Raw genomic sequence first — 6,924 nt, 5'->3', positions numbered from 1 at the left:
CTCCGCACACACTCCAACGCGCCACGCTTTCCTTCGTTCAATCGCGCGCGATTATCGTTTACACGCACAATCTTTCCTCTTTCCTCAAAGACGCACGAATAATCGCGCGCGAAAGAATAAGTGCATAAAAAAACGTGACAAAACAATCCCTCGCGATTGCGCGCGTGTGCTTTCCCGCGTTCAATCCCGCGCACTCAATCACGCGGTAAAGAGTGTGCGTGTAAACCGGGCTTCGTATACCTACGAGTGTCGACGCGGACGTCAACGTTCACTCGACACTCGTTCCTTTTCCCTCATATATGGTGGTAAATGTTAAAAATAAGTTATGTCAATTCAAAAGTGCTTCTGTAGGAAGTCTTATTGAATAAATAAATGATTATGTTTGAGTTTACGCGAATTTCAAAGCCAACAGCGGGTCCTCATAGACATGCATACAATAGGTATCCAAGCTCAGAGGAATAAACCTATAGAGTACTTGTATCGAGCGTATACAATTTACATATATTTGTTTCTTTCTATCTAAAGAAAACGTCGTAAGAAAGAATGAGATAGCTATAGACTACAAGCTACGTTTCAACATAGTCATGGCACCATTTTTACTATAGGTACGTATTTAGATAGATAGAAGGTGATAGTGATGGGATGTGCTTCAATCGATAAAATCGTGAATGCATTTTGCATTTACGGTTTCGTGAAATAATAAATAATAAAAAAAAACAAAATTAATCATAAATTTCAGTTGAATACATTATTTGTTTAATCCTACGAATATAATAAATGCGAAATTATGCGAGAATGGATAACTTTCTCTTTCACTGCTGAACCGATTACAATGAAATTTTGTACATACACACATAGGATAGGTTTTATACCGGAAATCCCACGTGAACGGGAACTGTGCGGGATTTTCTTTAAAAACGCGGGCGGAAAGCTAGTATATTTTAAAATAAATTTTAAAACTTGAAATATAACTACATAATTTAAAATGAAGATCAATAAAGTTAAAGGAGTGAGGAGAAAGGCACAGTCAGCATGAATTTTAACAAGTTCATAAAAGGACAGTTTTAAAGAAAACATTTTCCTTACATCCTACTAATAAAGCGAAAGTTTGTGAGGATGGATGTTTGTTACTCTTTCACGCGAATACTACTAAACCGATTACAATGAAATTTGGAAAAAATACTTTTGATCCCGTAAATCCCACAGGAATGGGAACTATGCGGGTTTTTCTTTGAAAACGCATGTATATTAAGTATGTATTTCAATAGTAGTTTCTCATCTATGAGAACTGTCATTTAATCAACCGTTTAATTTTCACATAGTTACACATTTATAGTAAATGTGTAAAAAAATTTCCAAATAAAAATTCACTCACACACAAATGTATTTATTATCTAAAGGAACAAAAAAAAACGTAAGCGTAAGATTGCACAATTCTTCTAGAGTCTCTCTATCTTGATAACACGCAGGCTCGAAATGCAGTGAACACAATCTAGCTCGACGGCGTCCAATCTACACGTCTCATGTTTTATACCCATTTCTTATTTAGCTCTGGAAATCTAAAACAAAATGAATTTATTAATAATCTAAAAGAGAAACAACAAACTAAACAAATAAGTAAAATAAAACAACCACGTGGTATTTTTTATTTTCTTGCTGTAGAAAATATACATCAATTATTTGCTACAACAACTACATATAAATCTGATATAAGAAACAAAATAAATAAATCAACGTTAAGGTGATTGCAACGATCTGTTCCCAGCCAATATCCCGCTAGATGGCGCTGAATTCTACATTTCTAGTTTATTTGAGTTTTTGCGTAATTGGAATAGTCATCAAACCTAGGAATAGTCATGGCGGTTACTGAATATTATATTTTATTGAAATATGTTATATCATTGCCTTAAAATCCACCCAATTCGGTAAAATTATGCGTTTTAACATCTGTCATTGCATACAGGGTCGTTTACACACACAGACGTATACAAAAATGATAAAGATTTAACTCTAGATGGCGTGAATGTAAAGCGCGTCACACACGGTGAAGATACTACCTATAATATTTTATCTAATCTAGTAATATTTTATATTACAGTATCTTAAGGTATCCGGTATCAGCGTTCTGACCATCATTTTTCTTTTTTCGCTGTAGAACCGCCATCCTGTTACAAATGACCCACAAAGGAGAATGACCACGGGTGGTATCGGTAAAATTTTAGTTGTGCCACGTATTCGTTATATTGTTAATTCCTATTTGTATTTATAAAGATCATATGTATCAATATTAAGTCTTAATTAAACCGGATAAATTGAAATAATAGTAAAAGTAAAAGTTTTTCTTTTGAAACATGTATGACTACGTATGGAATCGGTAAAATACTAGTTGTGTCACGTGTTCGTGATATTGTTAATTCCTATTTGTATTTATAATGATCATATTTATCACTATTAAGTTGTAATTATACCGAATAAATAGAAATAAAAGTAAAAGTTTTGTTTTGACACATACCTATATCTATCTCTCTTGCAAACGTCATATGTCATAGTTTCTATTTGAAATGTCAAATGAATGTGTTCGACGCATTGTTCGATGTTATTTTGAAATAATGTTTAAATTACGATTTACTTTTCACATTTGTCTTGTAAATTAAAATATTAAGTACCTATGTAATAAATGTAAAACTTAACGTTCATCGTTAGTTTAAACTCGATTAAGTAGTTTTTTGAAGTGTTGAATAAAACTATTGTTTTATTTTTATTGTCGCGAACTGCGGCTTATTTACATAAAAACTTTAATCATATCTAAAAGTACTAACATCAAGCTTTAAATTGAGCTATATTTCATCTTGACACAATAAGTTTGATTGCGATACCAAGTGCCATAGTCACTTGGGCAATCTCCTGTGGTTTTCATTTTTCTGTATGGGTAGACAAAACTTCAAAACGCCACCTGCTACGGTTTATATTATTATGAACGATTAGCTTTCCGCCCGCATTTTCAAAAAAAAACCCGTATAGTTCCCGTTCCCGTGGGGTTTCCGGGATAAAACCTATTCAATGTGTCCAAGTTACGTTCTATATGTGTGCTAAATTTCATTGTAATCGGTTCAGTAGTATTTGCGTGAAACACACACATACACATCCTCACAAACTTTCGCATTAGTAGGAAGTAGGATTGTTATAAAAATAAAAGTTATATTTGTTGGCGTAAACTATTTTATTGTAATTTTGGGAAATAAATAATGTCAAAATTGATTACCTACAATAAAACGCAGTTTTATTTTATTACCTACATTACACTATTGTTTTTTTTTTATCAAAACATGTATTTGAAGTAGCAAATATGATATTATGCTGATCCAAGCATTTTCACTCAAAACTAATATCACTAATGATTTGTAAAAGTAAATTATTTCAAAATACATTTCATAACCAACAAGTAAGAATAATTATTCATACAACAACAAATCAAAAACACTATTTACTATGGAAAAAATACCAGGAAGGTGAAAAACATATTTACGATTTCGATGCACTCGACTTTTAGTAAAATAATAGGTAAAAATATTATTATGGTTTTGATCACAGACATATCTGTGGTTTTGATTTTAGCTACTAGTATCAGAAAGCTGCGTGTTCAATGCACGTCGGGGTCCCACAACTGTGGAGGAAGGAAGGTAGAATACCTCCATCGAATAAGTGAAGTTTCTCGACATACTCGATTTGCCGGCCGGCCTCAATGAAGATTGTCCGAAAGTTGTATATGTGCTCTGTAACGAAAAAATTTCGCTAGCGCGATTCAGAGTGAGGTGTCGTACAATATACCTAATGAAGTTTTTCATCTTTTTATTTTACTGCAAATACAAAATAAAAATTAAACAATGGTAATGTAAATTCTAAACAAACTACTACCAAAATACAATTAGAACAAAAATCATTTGACTTGTTTATTTCACCCAGAGGCCAGAGGCGGCTCGTGACAAAATTGTATAGGTGTTCACTTGAAATAAAACAACGAAAATACAATAGCGTTCGGGATGATTTATTACAAAAAAATGAGCACCACATTTTATAAATGTCTATAACACTAAAAATTACAAAGTACAGGCTATTTCAAAACGAATTCAATGACTAGGTATCAATAATTAGTAAATCACCGAATTTGCATTCGCGAGCGTAGGTATCCATAGTGTTTGTCACTGACGGTCACTGACCTCTATAACTTATAGTTATAGAGGTCAGTGGTGTTTGTTGTGTAAACATGTTACATACATACATGTTTGAGTAGTTAGTAGCATATTATATTCTGAATTTCTGATCCATGCCTATTCACTCAAAACTAATAACACTAATGATTTGTAACAGTAAATTATTTCAATAGGTAGGTATTTGAACATTTCCCAACAAGACGTAAGAATAATTATTCGTAGGTATACAAGATACAATAACAAATCTAATACACTATTTATTATTTTATTATTTACTAGCGGTCCGCCCCGGCTTCGCCCGTGGTACATGTTTACGTTTTCTCTCCATAAGAAGTAATAGCTAGAGAGCTAGCGCAAAGCTACCTGTATGTATTTGACCAGACCTGGATTTTTGTGTGTTGATTCCCCTATACCTACTATACATGAGATGAGGAGTCACTAAGCCCAGAGTGGTGGACGGGGCGCGCGCTTAGGTAAGACAGGTGGAAATTTTTGGCGAACTTTGAAACCATTTGACCACGTCTGCCATTTTGATATTTGAAAATAGATTATTATTACTATCGGAAAATAACAATGGCAGACCATTATCACGCGGATAACATTCTGGCAGACACTTATGAAAGTGCTGAAAAAAATACAATTTTGAAAGTATTTGACCAGATCTGCCATTCATATATTTTATTTATTAGGGTCTTAAAAACTTATTTTCGAAACGGCAGACATTTTCATTGCGTACTGACTTCAGCAGACAACAAAACTTTACAGACTTCAGCAGTCAACAAGACTTAGCTTCTACATGGTCAGATGTATATATGTATTACGTTCCCTGACCTTACATCAATGATTTACTTTATTAATGTTTTTATGGTCATTTACATTTAATTTTGAAAACTATGGAATAAAATTTATAAATTTGATGATACAAAACTAAATATACATTTGTAAAGAATCTCAAATATAAAGTTGTGTTGCAAATAACAAATCATCATTTAAATATTTAGTTTATTTCTTTATTTAAGAAACAATTAACAATTACAAAACAACATAAAAAAACACGCATGCATTTATTGAAATGTTCATTCATCATCACTATCGTATGGCGTTGTGTGACTCGTCTTCATAATCCATTGAATCTGATTCTGTAAAAGTAAAACGTAAATTATATAATAAAAGAAATGAGTCATTATAAACTTACCTAGTAAGGCAATGCCTTTGATGTCGCACGATGCCGCCGCGCCGCCAGTGTAGGTACTTCTGCTGCTACATGAAAATATGCTAGGGTTGCAACAAATGGGAAATAAAACAATTGTGATTATTACTATTATGATGTAATCATTTATTCATATTATGTACATTCAAAACAATTGCTATTATTAAATCTGATGTAATTATTTTTTCATAAATATATAATTATTATTAATTACATAATATATTGCACTGTGAAATATTTACGTATCACTTTATTTTTGATGTTCTTAATTGTCTTTTATAAAATTTAAGTGACGCATTCGCATTGGGATCAACAATCCGATAAGAAAAGAATGGAGACAACATATACATAGCTTTGATTTCAATTCTACAGATACAAAATATACAATCTATCTAAAATGATACAACGGATGTTTCCTGCGTTTTCTCGTCAAAATACCGAAACAACGTAATTATTGTATAGTAGTTGGGCGTGAAAGTAAAAAAACAAATGAAAAGTGTTTTCCATATGATTATTTATTAAATTTACGCGATTAAGAATAATTTCAACGATACAATTTAGTAACCGAGAATTCAGAGGATTAAAGAAAATACCTGCCTGATCATTTTATCAAACTCTAAAAGAATTATGGTTATTTCGCATCACTCGGTTTATTAGTTTGGTAATAATTATTAAAGGTAGTTACAACCCTAGCCATTGAGTCGAACGGTAGGCAACACAATATCGACTTTGTGCGGGTACATATGGTACATTTCTTCTTGCTGTGAAGCGTAATTATTATTATTAAGATTTTTTAGGCTATTTTGAATCAGCTGTTCTAATTTAATTCTAGAAATTTATTAAAACGTGATTTTTTTAAAAGTATATTATGAGTTTATAAATACCTCAACCAATAGTTATTGTGTCCTATCCTCATTTCTTTATATCTTGGTAGTTAACTAAAGTGTTAAATTTACATAACCTCAACAACAACATTTACACTGCCACTGCACTAAAACTAAACTAACTAGCTCTCTAGCTATAAGAACCATCCTCGTACTTCAAGGGATATAATAAAAAAAGAATTATCGAAATCGGTTCAGCCGTTCTCGAGTTATGCGCTTACCAACACATTTTGCGATTCATTTTTATATTAGACTAGCGGTCCGCCCCGGCTTCGCCCGTGGTACATGTTTACGTTTTCTCTACATAAGAACCATCCTCGTACTTCAAGGAATATAATAAAAAAAGAATTATCGAAATCGGTTCAGCCGTTCTCGAGTTATGCGCTTACCAACACATTTTGCGATTCATTTATATATATATATACTAGCGGTCCGCCCCGGCTTCGCCCGTGGTACATAATATTTACGTTTTCTCTACATAAAAACCATCCTCGTACTTCAAGGAATATAATAAAAAAAGAATGATCGAAATCGGTTCAGCCGTTCTCGAGTTATGCGCTTACCAACACATTTTGCGATTCATTTTTATATATAAGATAAGATTATGTGAAAATAACCA

This window comes from Colias philodice, chromosome 31 (assembly GCF_061535455.1).
Source record: "Colias philodice isolate Cphi_HAF_F1 chromosome 31, ilColPhil1 Martin Lab GWU primary, whole genome shotgun sequence".
Classification (NCBI taxonomy): domain Eukaryota; kingdom Metazoa; phylum Arthropoda; class Insecta; order Lepidoptera; family Pieridae; genus Colias; species Colias philodice.
The sequence above is the reverse complement of the archived record's forward strand: the minus strand, read 5'-3'. Positions refer to the sequence as shown.